Below are 13306 nucleotides of genomic sequence, written 5' to 3'. Positions count from 1 at the left end.
TTACACCGATCCTACGCCTCCGCCGCCGCAGACACGGAAACCTGTCCCCAAATAGCCCGGCGGCAGCACCCACCATCCACTGACCAGCATCGACAAGAAGGGAAGCCCCCGGCCGGACTGTAGAGACGCGGGGTCCCCGCTGTCCCCAGACCTCGCGGGCAGCTTGGCACACAGCGCGTCCTTCATAAAAACGAGCTTCGGTGATTCTAATTCCGTTCTCGCCTAGGTCCGAACCATTTCTTTGCTCATAGAAGAAGGCATTTTCCTGCTCTCCGGGTCCCGGGGGGGACATTATTGGGATAGGTTCACGGGTCGGTGGTGTTGAGAACCAAGTAGTAAGGATCCAGGAGATGGTGGAATACAGAAAGCTGGAAAAGCATAAAGCAGGAACCTGCAGAGTGGGAACGGAAGGTCTGAAGGACAGGAGCAAGTTAACGGCATCGAGGTCAAGTCAAGTCAACCTAAACTCTGAGGGTAGGTACTGCCCTCCGCCCCGCCCCGTGATAAGCACCTTTTGTTCAGATCATAAAGTATATCTTCCCTACACGTGTGGATAGAAAACGTGTACAGGTAAGAAAGCAATAATAAACACTCATGTGCCCACCACCCAGGCCAAGAGATAGAACGTGACCGTCCTCGGAAGCCACTCTGTGCCCTCCCTGATTGAACCCCGCTTCTCGGCGGTAACCACTGTCCTGGCGTTGGAATTATTCTGGTTTTCTTCCAGTCGCCACAACCTACGTGTCCCTGTGTTGGAACAGGGAAGGATGGAAGGGAAGGGAACGGGGAACCTAGAAGAGTAATGTGTGTTTACAAAAAAAGTAGGGCTCCTGCTGGCTCCGGGGGCTAACTAAGCGTCTGGCTTTTGACTTGGGTCCAGGTCATGATGTCACAGTTCGCGGGCTAGAGCCCCGCATCGGGCTCTGTGCTGACAGCACGGAGCCCGGAGCCTGCTTCAGATTCTGTGTCTCCCTCTCTCCCTGCTCCTTCCCTGCTCACACTCGGTCTCTGTCTCTGTCTCTCTCAAAAATAAAGGTTAAACAAATAAAGTTCGTGCATTTAAAGAACAAAAAACTGTTGGCGACTTTTGCCAAATTGTTCGCCAAAGCACGTGCCCACTGACACCCCTCAGGCCGACAGAGCACAAGAACGCTGTCTTACTCCTTCCCCAGGACAGCATAGCCTCAAACTAAAAAAAAAAAAAAAAAAAAATGTGTTTGCCAAACCAATAGGTGAAAACTGCTATTCATTGTTTTGATTTACGTGTGCTGATCAAGAAGGTCGATTTTTTGTTCCAGTGTACGAGAATCTGCCATACGATGAAGGGAAAGTGGTACGTTTGGTGTAGAAAACGAGGCTTAATCAAGTGAGTCCCGCTGGGACAACTGGAAACAGTCATCAAAATGCCAGCAGACCCTCAGCTGTCGACTGCTGGGGGCGGGGGGAGGTCGGACACCTGCATGTAAAACCACACCAAGAAAGGCCCACGGTAAAGCCAGCATTTGTCCTCTTGGAGCGAGGGAGGCCTTTCTCCCCTTCCCTGGAGCCCCAAATCGGAGACCATAAAGAAAAAGAAAAATTTCCGTAGGGTCAAAAATAGAAAACCACAGGCCAGCGAAGACAAACCGGGAGCAGATGCCCGCAGCCCAAGAGCGGCTCATCTCTGTCCCTACAGAGCTGGCCGAAAGCCCTAAGAGGCTGGCGAGGTGCTGAACCCCCGGGGCTGCTGGGTCCCTCCCCAGGTGTAAAAACACCGACAGGTGGCGGGGGAGGGACTCCTGGCGGGGAGACAAGGCCATGAGCGGACCGGAGCAGAAAAAGACGTAGGTGGTAAAGATTAAAAAAAGGAAAAAAATGAAATGAGAGAGAGAGAGAGACGGCAGGGGTGGGGGCGAGAGCAAGAAAGTGGGGGGTGGCTGCCCCAGGCCCAGGAGGCCGCGTGCCGCGCCCCCTCCCCGGGAGGCGACCTCTTTACTCAACTTGGCTACCGAAGAAACCAAAAGTCCTTGGGACTTACCGGCGCAGGAAAGAAGGAAGTCCGTGGCGGTTTCTGGGCGCCTCGTCGTAGGAGAGCTCAAGTCGCCTTCTCCTCTCAGAACAGAGGCGACAAGAAGGTGAACCGGGACGGCAAGTCTCCGCATCGGCCAGGCACAGACAGGACGTTCCGGGGAAGTTTCTAGGGCGTCGTGGGCTTGGCTGCAGAGAGAGAAGGTGGCGCGGCTTGTAGATTCTGCCATGAAGATTCCTCTGGTGATTCTGGAAGCCCGGGGAGAAAATGATTCCGACTCAGAGGAAAAAACCACGGCCAAGAACCCCAGGCTCCTCGGCAGCCGGCCGAAGCCACGCTCTGCAAACAAAAAGGCTGCAAGAAACAGTTATAAAATGTTGCGAGTTAGATCCAAGGATTCGTACTCCGAGGCTCTTACTGACTTTTGATTCTTCTGGTATTAACACACAGTATCTATATGAGTCATATTGAGCTCAAGGGTTTTTGAGCTCAAGGGTTTTTTTTTTTTTTTTAAAGTCCACCAGAGGGGCACCTGGGGGGCTCAGTCGGTTAGGCGTCCGACTTCAGCTCAGGTCACGGTCTGTGAGTTCGAGTCCTGTGTCGGGCTCTGTGCTGACAGCTCAGAGCCTGGAGCCTGCTTCGGATTCTGTGTCTCCCTCTCTCTGACCTTCCCCCGGTCACGCTCTGTCTCCCTGTCTCAAAAATAAACATTAAAAAAAAAAAAAGATTTTCTTTTTAAATAAGACAGACAGACGGATGTCCCTCGTTTGATCCTGTCTATTTAATAATATGTAAAACTGATTCACATATGATCAAAGTGAAATTAATTTTCTCCCTGTGGTCTAAACGTAGAGAAAACAGATTCCTGTATCTGATCGTGATTTCTTTAACCACATCACCTAAACATGGGGAGAGGCTCTGTTGGGCAAGAATCTGAAACAGGAAATTGTCTTCACTTTATCCCAAACCTGGGTTTTGTTTTTATTCATTCTTATTCATTCATTATCAAAGGTAAGTGCCACTTTGTATATAAAAGTAGGGATGTCAGTTCCCTGAGGTAGAGGGCAGCAGTGAGAAGGCAGTGAAAGCCTGGCCCCCACAGCGGCCCAACGCCCCGGTAGCTTTATAGGTGAGTTCTCTCAAACTTTCTTTCTTTCTTTCTTTCTTTCTTTCTTTCTTTCTTTCTTTCTTTCTTTCTTTCTTTCTTTCTTTCTCTTTCCTTTCTTTCTTGGAGACAGAGACGGAGCATGAGCGGGGGAGGGGCAGAGAGAGAGGGAGACACAGAATCTAAAACAGGCTCCAGGCTCCGAGCTGTCAGCACAGAGCCCGACGCGGGGCCCAAACTCACAGACTGCGAGACCATGACCTGAGCCGAAGTCCGACGCTTCACGGACTGAGCCACCCAGGAGCCCTTAGTTCTCCCAAACTTCCAAGGCATGATCATCAGATTTCACACAAGTTCTCCCGAAAATAGAAGAAGAAGGCGGCAAGCCAACTTGTTTTACGAAGTTCTCACTTCAGCTAAGGTGAACACGAGAAAATAAAAACACAGGCCTCATTCACTTCTGAACATAAATGTGAAAAATCCTCCATAAAATATGGGCCAACCAAACCCAAAAGTTGACCGAACTAGAAACTGCCAATTAAGTCAAGTGACTTAAGTCAAGTGTGTCCCACACGTGCAAGGGCTCAAGGCATTTCTCTCTTCCCAACAGAGCCCCGTCTTGTTGAGACGCGGAGCGCGTGCCCGGCCCCGGGGATGAGTCACGATGACGCACAGTGTCCCCGGTCTCGTCTGCCAGACTCTCAGAATGCAGCCCTGTCTTGCAGCCAGAAGCATGCCGCGATCCATTTCTGACCAATGTCGCCAGAAGTCGACCAGGGGACGGGGCTGCCGGGAAAGTCTGTCCTCTGCTGGTACAAGGACAGTCACTTACGGTGAGGCACTGCTGTGCCCCTGCTCCTTCCCTGTCACCAGGAGATGTACGCCTTGAAGGGTGCCCGCCATGTTGCAAGCGTGAGGTGACAAGGACAGGGACATGAAAGCCAGCGTGCTAAGGATGGAAAACGGGAAGGACAGGTCTACTGGATGATGACATCCTGCTGCTAGACCCACCTGTGAGGGCCCGTCTCCAGACCGCTGGTTAAGAAGTTAACACCCTCAGGGGCGCCCGGGTGGCTCAGTCGGCTGAGCATCTGACTTCGGCTCAGGTCATGATCTCACGGTTCGTGAGTTCGAGCCCCGCGTCGGGCTCTGCGCTGACAGTGTGGAGCCTGCTTGGGACTCTCTCTCTGCCTCTCCCCCACGCACGCTCTCTCTCCCCAAATAAATACATAAACTTAAAAATTTTTTTTTCAGGAAACAACTTCCTTAACTTGAAAAGGACTTTTAAAAACCTCCAGTTCACATGGGTCATGACGCCCTCACTGTAAAAACAGGAATAAGGCAGGACTGTCTTCACGGCAACACTGGGGGTCCTGGCCAACACGCTAAGAGAAGAAAATAAAAGAAGCAGAGGAAAGGAAAAGATTAACTATGTGAGGGTATAATTACCAACGTGGAAAGCCTTGCAGAGCAACAATAAGCCACCAACAGGAGAGTCAGGGACTTCCCTGGATGTAAGAAACATCGACACCAACAGCTCTCCTCACCCCCGTGGTAAGAAGTCACAGACAACAAAAGGTCGCTCACAACAGTAACAAAGTCTCTCAAGTATTCAGAACTCAAAGTAATTAAGGATGTTCTTTAAGTGTATGTAAAATCTTAACGGCAACAATGCGAAACTGCTGTGTGTGTGGGTGTGTGTCTTTAAGTAGTCTTCACGGCCACCACGACCCTGAGATCAAGACCTGAGCTGAGATCGAGAGTCGGACGCTCAACCAACTGAGCCCCCCAGACGCCCCATAAAAATGTGAAACTGTTAACGGGCATGAAAGTTGACTGTAAATGGAGAGATACACATTTTGTTTGGATGAGCTGATTCCCGATTATAAAGATGTCAGTCCTCCCCCAAATAACCTATAAGTTAAATTTTTACAAACTTGAGGAACTTCTTCTAAACTGTTTATGACAATCTAGAGACGCCTGGAGGGCTCAGTCGGTAGATCAAGCGACTCCTGGGCTCGGAGTTGGGAGTTCGAGCCCCACGTTGGGTGTAGAGATTACTTCAGTAAATAAATGTTAAAAAAAAAAAAAAAAGACAAAATGCTTATGACGGTGCAAAGGTCTGCAAATAGCCGCATCGGTTTTGAAAAAGAGGAGGGAGTCACCCCGACAGATATTAAAACATCCAACAGAAGTTACAGCAACAACAATTACACAAAAGCCCAACTGGTTCTGCTTAGTTGCTAAAAACCAAAGAAAGGAACCGGGTAGGAGCCATGGAGCCACCCGTGTGCACACAGAAGTGTGATACGGGCTGCGTGACCTCAGGGGGGTGACCTCAGGGAGGACCGGTTAGATTAGCAGACACGGGGGGCCGCTGGGTGGCTCAGTCGGTTAAGCATGTGACTTCAGCTCAGGTCACGATCCCAGAGTTTGTGGGTTCGAGCCCCCCCGTCAGCTCTGTGCCGACAGCTCGGAGCCCGGAGCCTGTTTCGGATTCTGTGTCTCCCTCTCTCTCTGCCCTTCCCCCACTCACACTCTGTCTCTGTCTCTCAAAAATGAATAAATGTTAAAAAAAAAAAAAGATTAGAAGACACAAGTGGCTGCCTCCCTCTATAGAGAGAAAAAGAAATAAAGCCGTATCCCTATTTCATACCATACGCGAAAGTAAACTCCGGGTGGATTAAAGACTCTAAAACGAAAGGTGAAAAACTAGAAAGTTAACAGATGAAAACGTGGGAGAGTATTTTTGTGACCTTTGGGGTGGGACTTTCTTTTTTTTAAGTTTATTTATTATGAGAGCGACAGAGAGGGTGCAAGCAGGGGAGGGGCAGAGAGAGCGGAGGGGGGAGAATCTCAAGCAGGCTCCACGCTGCCAGTGTGGAGCCCGATGCGGGGCTAAAACCCACGAAGCTGCGAGATCATGACCTGAACTGAAACCAAGAGTCGGATGCTCAACCGACTGAGCCACCCGGGCGCCCCTAGAGGTGTCTTATTTATGTGGCCACACCTCCTTCAGCCCATGGAACAGGGTCTACCCCTTAAGAGCACGGGCGGTGTTTCTGAGGGCCTGCTGTCCCAAAGTTTGCCAGCTAGAGGGGTGGACAGATGTTAAAACAAAGTGTCACAACGGTTTCGTCAGGCCTACAGGAATTTACAATACGGTAACTAATCCAGTCTAGACAGCTCACAGTCCACATTCCGCCCCACCGACCGAGGCCCACGCTCAGAGTCCGAGAGACCTCAGGAGAAGGCTCAGTTAGTGGCTTTGCCGTGAAAACACTGGGTAGAGACATTCCCTTCCAGCCGATAGCACTCAGGATCAGTTCCACGAAACCCTGCTTCTGAGTCTAATGTTCTGTTTTCACTGGGTTCTTTTGGTTACGAGGAAACGGAATGAACTGAAATCACCTAAAAATACGGTTCTACAATAATCGGCCCAGACGAGAGTCACCAACGGGTGCTGTACTTTGCAGGCCAGAGTTGAATTAGGAACAGGATCTCCCCACAAAAGTGCTTCTTCGTGAGAAAAGAGGAAGCAGTATCTTGACGGTGGAAAATCACGGATTCCACCTTGACCAAGTATCAAAGTTAACAGCACCCCCGCAATAGGTCAAATTGATATGAAGTATTTCCTGATACGATGCCCCCAGAAAGCCACATCCCTTATGTAACAGTCATGCCGGAGAAACATACGGCAAATCCAATTGTGAGAAGCATCAGACGAGTTGAGGGAAATTCTACACAGTCGAGGGACATTCTACGTAATTGCTGGACTGTAGTTTTCAAAAATGTCAAGGACATAAAGAATCAAGACAGTTTGGGGAACTACGGGAAACAAAAGAGCTATGGTCCCGGATGGGTTCCTAGACGTGGGCGGGGAGGGTGGCGGCGGGAGCTACGAAGGACATTTTTTGGACAATTGACAAAATGGGAATATGAACTGCAGATTGGATCATACTATCCCATCGGTATTGAATTTCCACATTAATAACCATACTGCAGTTCTGTAAGAAAACGTCTTTGTTTTTAGGCAACACACGTTGAAATTTAGTGGCGATATCTCCGAGTTAGTTCAGGGAAAACCCTCGGAGACACAGGAGACACAGGAATAAAGCCAACGAGACCAAATGTTAACAAGTGGGGAATCCGGGCCAAGCGGATCCGTAAGATTAACCCTCACCCGGTATGTTTAATGCCAAGTGTGAGAAATTGAGAAGCCTGCAGAAGGTGGCAATACCCACCAGGGAGATCTCCGCTTCCGGCAAGATGGGTGTGTCCTTCGCTGTTCCGCCCATTAAGTCCAACCAAATCCGGGACATTCTATATACACCCAAGAAGTGAAGGAATTCGCAACCTAGAAACAAAAACGTTTACTGCCGGTGGGATGAGCCCTTTGTGTTTTTTCGGTTTTGTGTATAATTTTTTTTAAAGTTTATTTACTTATTCCGAGAGAGAGAGACACAGAGAGAGAGAGCTAGCAGGGGAGGGGCAGATAGAGGGGGAGAGAGAGAATCCCTAGCTGTACCCCTAGTGCAGAGCCTGATGCAGGGATCAAACTCATGAATGGTGAGATCATGACCTGAGCCGAGACCAGAGTCAGATGCTTCACTGACTGAGCCACCCACGTGCCCTAATAGTAATAATAATAATAATAAGCCTGCTCTCTCCAGCCAGAGGACCAGGAAAGGGGTAGCCTAAGAAGGCAGAACTTGGGAAATGGCCACTCTATTCCAGACATTCTACCACGGACAAACTGTGGCCACCCCCACACCAGCAGCCAAAGGTTGAGCCTAGATTTGCACCCTCCCCAGGCTTGTCACCAGGTGCCCCAACATCCCTGCCGGGCTGGCAGACTCTCTGGGAAGGCCAAGTAGGGGAGCAGGGACTTTCACCCCAGCCAGCTGGTAACCACAGGGGAGCCTGGATGTCCATCCCAGATTGACCACCATGCGGCACCCTTCCCATCCCCACTGGGATGGCGTCAGGGGGCCCCAGGAGGGTCAGGACCGTCAGTCATTTCTGTAGCCAGGAGGTCATCCTCACCCAGGTGGCTCCCAAAGGACAGAGGTGTTAGGGTTCTCTGGGGAATATTTTATTTTTTTGATGTTTATTTGTTTTTGAGAGAGAGAGAGAGAGAGAGAGAGAGCGTGAGCAGGGGAGGGGCAGAGAGAGAGAGGGAGACCCAGAATCCGAAGCAGGCTCCAGGCTCCAAGCTGTCCGCACAGAGCCTGACGTGGGGCCTGAACCCACAACCCATGAGATCATGACCTGAGCCAAAGTCGGACGCCTAACCGACTGAGCCACCCGGGCGCCCCTGGAAAATATTTTAAAGCAGCCACGATAAAAAGGCTTTAACGAGAAATTATGGATGCACTTGAAACAGATCAAACAGAACTTCAGCACAGCCACAGAGGGTCTAAGGAACCAAATGGGGACTGCAGAGCTGAAAGACATAACAGCTGAGATTACAGCTCAGGGAGTGGGCCCCACAGCACAGTGCGGGAACAGAGAAAAGAACCCGTGACCCGGAAGATCCGACAATAGAAACCACCCATTCCGCACGACAGAGGGAAAACAGGCTGAAAAGCACAAACGTCTCGGGGACCTCTGGGGCTCTAACAAAATATCTGACGTTGTGTCATCGGAGACCCAGAAACAGGAGGAAGAGGACGAGGCCGAAAAAAGTTCTCAAATGATGGCTGAAGAGCACCCAAATCTGGCAAGAAACAGACACTCACACGTGCAAGAAAGCAAGCGAACCCCCGACAGGTCACACCCAAGGATAAACGCCCCTCCGACCCAGAAGCCGCACTCCGGGGGCATTTTCCCAGGAAAATGAAGACTTTATGTTCCCACAAAAATCTGTATGTGAATATTCGTGGCAGATTTATTTGTAACAGCCAACAACTGGGATCTGCCCAGTCGGCTTTCAGTTGGGCAGAGGTTACACTGTGGTACGTCCCCACAATGGAATAGTACCTGGCAATAAATACCAGTGCACGCTACAAACCGCGAACCTCCAGGGGAGTGTGCCGAGCGGACAGAGTCGACTCCCAGAGGGCATATACTGTACGATCCCATTTAAATAATGTTCTTTTTTAAAAAAAAATTGTTTTAACGTTTATTATTTTTGAGACACAGAGAGACAGAGCTCAAGCAGGGGGAGAGGGGAGCACAGAGAGAGAGGGAGACCCAGAACCCGAAGCAGGTTCCGGGCTCCGAGCTGTCAGCACAGAGCCCGACGCGGGGCTCGAACTCACAGACCGCGAGATCATGACCTGAGAGACAGTCGGATGCTCAACCGACTGAGCCCCCCCAGGCGCCCCAACATTCTTAATGTGACAAGAGGGCAGAAATGAATAGCAGAGCGGTGGGAGTCAGGGGGCAGGAAGGAAGCGTGTGTGGGTATACAGGGGCATCGTGAGGGATCCTTATGGTGAGGACAATGTCAGTATCTGGGTTGTGATATTGGAGCTGGGGAAAGGGCACGCGGGATCTCTTATTTCTTACGACTGTCTGGGAACCTATAACGATCTCAAAAAAAAGTTTCATTTTTAAAAATCTACCTGAAATTTAAAAAAATACCTTTGTGGGGGTGCCTGGGTGGCTCAGTCGGTTAAATGTCCGACTTCAGCTCCAGTTATGATCTCATGGCTTGTGAGTTCGAGCCCTGAGTCGGGCTCTCTGCTGTCAGCTCAGAGCCTGCTTGGGATCCTCTGTTTCCCTCTCTCTGTCCCCCCCCCCTCCCTGCTTGCTCTCCCCCCCTCTCTCTCTCTCAAAAAAAAAATAATAATAATAATAAATATTTTAAAAAAGGAAAAAAAATTTAAATACCTTTCTAAACAATACCACTTAAAAAAAATGGGGTGCCTGTGTGGCTCAGTCGGTTAAGCATCCAACCCTCGATTTCAGCGCAGACCATGATCTCACAGTTTGTGAGTTCGAGCCCCACGTAGGATCCCTGCACTTGGGATCCTCTTCTCTCTCGGTCCCTCTCCTGCTAGCATGTTTGTGCTCTGTCTCTCAACAAACAAAAAAACACTTAAAAAAAGGAAAAATGGAAAACGCAATCTTTACCTCCTAAAGCTCATTATGTTGCAAGTAACAATTCCAACACCAATTTAAAAAAAAAAATTAGGTTTCCCCCACTCAGTGATGTCAATGGTTTCTTTCCATTTAAAAAAAAATTATTTCACTATTTATTTGTTTTTGAAAGACAGAGCGCGAGCAGGGAAGGGGCAGAGAGAGAGGGAGACACAGAATCCGAAGCAGGCTCCAGGCTCTGAGCTGTCAGCACAGAGCCCGACGCGGGGCTCGAACTCACGGACTGCGAGATAATGATCTGAGCCGAAGCTGGATGCTCAACGGACTGAGCCCCACCCCCTGCGTCCTGCCATTTTCTTTTTCTTTTTTTTTAGTTGTAGCTTTCCTGACATTAGCGTCATCCTAGGGCCTTATCCCCTGTGATCATAAAATGATTCAATCGCTCATCCAGGGTCACATATTTCCTGCCCACATCCAGAGAAAGCATGCCTACTTCAGTCACCCCACAGAAGCCTTGGGCTTCGTTACGAAGGGACCCACTTACCTTTTCTTTCTGACCCTGAACCAGTCTCACTCTCACGGTGGGAGACTCTGACCAGCTTCTATGTGTGGGTCCTTGTGACTGGCTGAGGCCCACTCACGTAGCTCGAATAGAATCATTCCCACCAAGAATCCTAAGGGTGCAGTAGAAGTGATTTTTCAAAAGAAAAAAAGGAAAGTTGAGTGGATCTTGAGCAGACCTCCAACTAATGTTTCCTGCACAAAGCTCTTTAAAAATGCACCTCAGGGGCGCCTGGGCGGCTCAGCTGATTGAGCATCTGACTTCGGCTCAGGTCACGATCTCGCAGTTCGTGGGTTCTAGCCCCACGTCAGGCTCTGTGCTGACGGCTCAGAGCCTGGAGCCTGATTCCGATTCTGTGTCTCCCTCTCTCTCTGCCCCTCCCCTGCTCACGCTCTGTCTCTCTCTATCTCAAAAATAAACAAACATTTTTAAAAATTAAAAAAAATATATTAGATGGCACGATGCCATACTCAGATGAAAGGTATGAATTAAGTGGATTTACCTAAAAAGCAGGGAAGATTGAAAGTAAGTGAACTAAGATTTCAAGAACTCAAGAAGGTAGAAAGGGAACATGAAAGTAAGCTCAAGGCCTGAGGAATTATTAAAGGTGGAGTAGACATTCATCGTCAAAGGGAGAGGGGGAAAAAAAGAAGTCGACTAGTAAAACTAATAAATCTGGTTATTTGACTAGTCCAATAAAATAGACTAATCTTTGGCAAGTCCGATGAAGGAAAAAAAAATGGGGGGTGGGAAGAAAGAGAGAAAAGAAAAAGAAAGAAAATACAAAAAACATTAGGGGTCACGACTACAGATATGGAGATTTTAACAAACGGTGAAAGCATAAGCATTCAAACTTGCGATACTACATTTGAACAGCTACATGAAATGGATGTTTTAATTAGAAAATATCAATTAATTGGGACACCTGGCCGACTCAGTCAGTGGAGTATGTGACTCTTGGTCTTGGGGTTGTGTGTTTGAGCCCCATACTGGATGCAGAGATTAAAGATAAAATCTTTACAAAAAAATATTAAGAAAGAAAATATCAGTTCCCCAAACTGACTCAACATCAGAACTGACTTAAGGGGGGAGGATCAAAAAATTTGACTCCAGAAACCTCAACACACCAAAAATGATAGTAGGAATTGGAAAGGTATTCAGGAAGCTATTTCCCAAATGGCATCAGGTCCAGATGGTTTTATGGGTCCACCTAACCTGCATTGAACAGAAAATTCCTATAATCTCTAATTTATCCAGAGAATATAACATTTTCTAACTTAATTTATAAGGGCAGCATAACTCTGATAACAAAACAAAACAAACAGAACTCAAGGTGGCTCAGTCGATTAAGCGTCCAACTTCAGCTCAGGTCATGATCTCACGGTTTGTGAGTTCGAGCCCCGCGTCCGGCTCTGTGCTGTCAGCTTGGAGCCTGGAGCCTGCTTTGGATTCTATGTCTCCCTCTCTCTCTACCCTCCCCAGTTCATGCTCTCTCTCTCTCTCAAAAATGAATAAATGTTAAACCAAATTAAAAAAAAAAAGAAATCTATGGGCCACTTTTATTTTCTAACTTAGATGTAAAAGTTTGTATTTTATAAGTAGGCTCCATGCCCAATGCAGGGCTTGAACCCATAAACCTGAGCTCAAGACCTGAGCTACTATCATCTATAAAGAACTCACCAAACTCCACACTGAAAAACAAATAATCCAGTGAAGAAATGGGCAGAAGACATGAATAGACACTTCTCCAAAGAAGACATCCAGATGGCCAACCGACACATGAAAAGATGCTCAACGTCACTCATCAGGGAAATACAAATCAAAGCCACAGTGAGATATCACCTTATGCCAGTCAGAAAGGCTAAAATGAACAAATCAGGAGACTATAGATGCTGGAGAGGATGTGGAGAAACGGGAACCCTCTTGCACTGTTGGTGGGAATGCAAACTGGTGCAGCCACTCTGGAAAGCAGTGTGGAGGGTCCTCAAAAAATTAAAAATAGAACTACCCTACGGCCCAGCAATAGCACTGCAAGGAATTTACCCAAAGGATACAGGAGTACTGATGCATAGGGGCACTTGTACCCCAATGTTTATACCAGCACTTTCAACAATAGCCAAATTATGGAAAGAGCCCAAGTGTCCATCAACCGATGAATGGATAAAGATGTGGTTTATATACACGATAGAATACTACTTGGCAATGAGAAAGAATGAAATCATGCCATTTCCAACAACGTGGATAGAACTGGAGAGTGTTATGCTAAGTGAAATAAGTCAGGCAAAGAAGAACAGACACCATATGTTTTCATTTGTATGTGGATCCTGAGAAACTGAACAGAAGACCATGGGGGAAGGGAAGGGGGAAAAATAGTTTCAGACAGAGAGGGAGGGAGGCAAACATAAGAGACTCTTAAATACAGAGAACAAACTGAGGGTCGATGGGGGGGTGGGGGAGAGGGGAAAGTGGGTGATGGGCATTGAGGAGGGCACCTGTTGGGATGAGCACTGTGTTGTATGGAAACCAACTTGACAACATATTATTTTTAATAAAAAAATATAAATAAAAGATTTTCAAAAATGGA

General features: G+C 48.2%; 1 long non-coding RNA gene across 1 annotated transcript; it reads right to left on the bottom strand.

Moving 5' to 3' along the window:
- Positions 1-1231: 1231 nt before the first annotated feature.
- LOC122484826 lies at positions 1232-2517 on the bottom strand. Its single transcript, XR_006297725.1, has 2 exons — positions 2018-2517; positions 1232-1456 (listed from the first exon to the last, which is right to left on the bottom strand). It is a non-coding gene; the product is annotated as an uncharacterized LOC122484826 (long non-coding RNA).
- Between the last annotated feature and the right edge of the window lie 10789 nt (positions 2518-13306).

The sequence above is a fragment of the Prionailurus bengalensis genome, chromosome E1, assembly GCF_016509475.1.
Source record: "Prionailurus bengalensis isolate Pbe53 chromosome E1, Fcat_Pben_1.1_paternal_pri, whole genome shotgun sequence".
In the NCBI taxonomy this organism is placed as follows: domain Eukaryota; kingdom Metazoa; phylum Chordata; class Mammalia; order Carnivora; family Felidae; genus Prionailurus; species Prionailurus bengalensis.
This window is presented reverse-complemented; position numbering and strand designations above follow the sequence as displayed.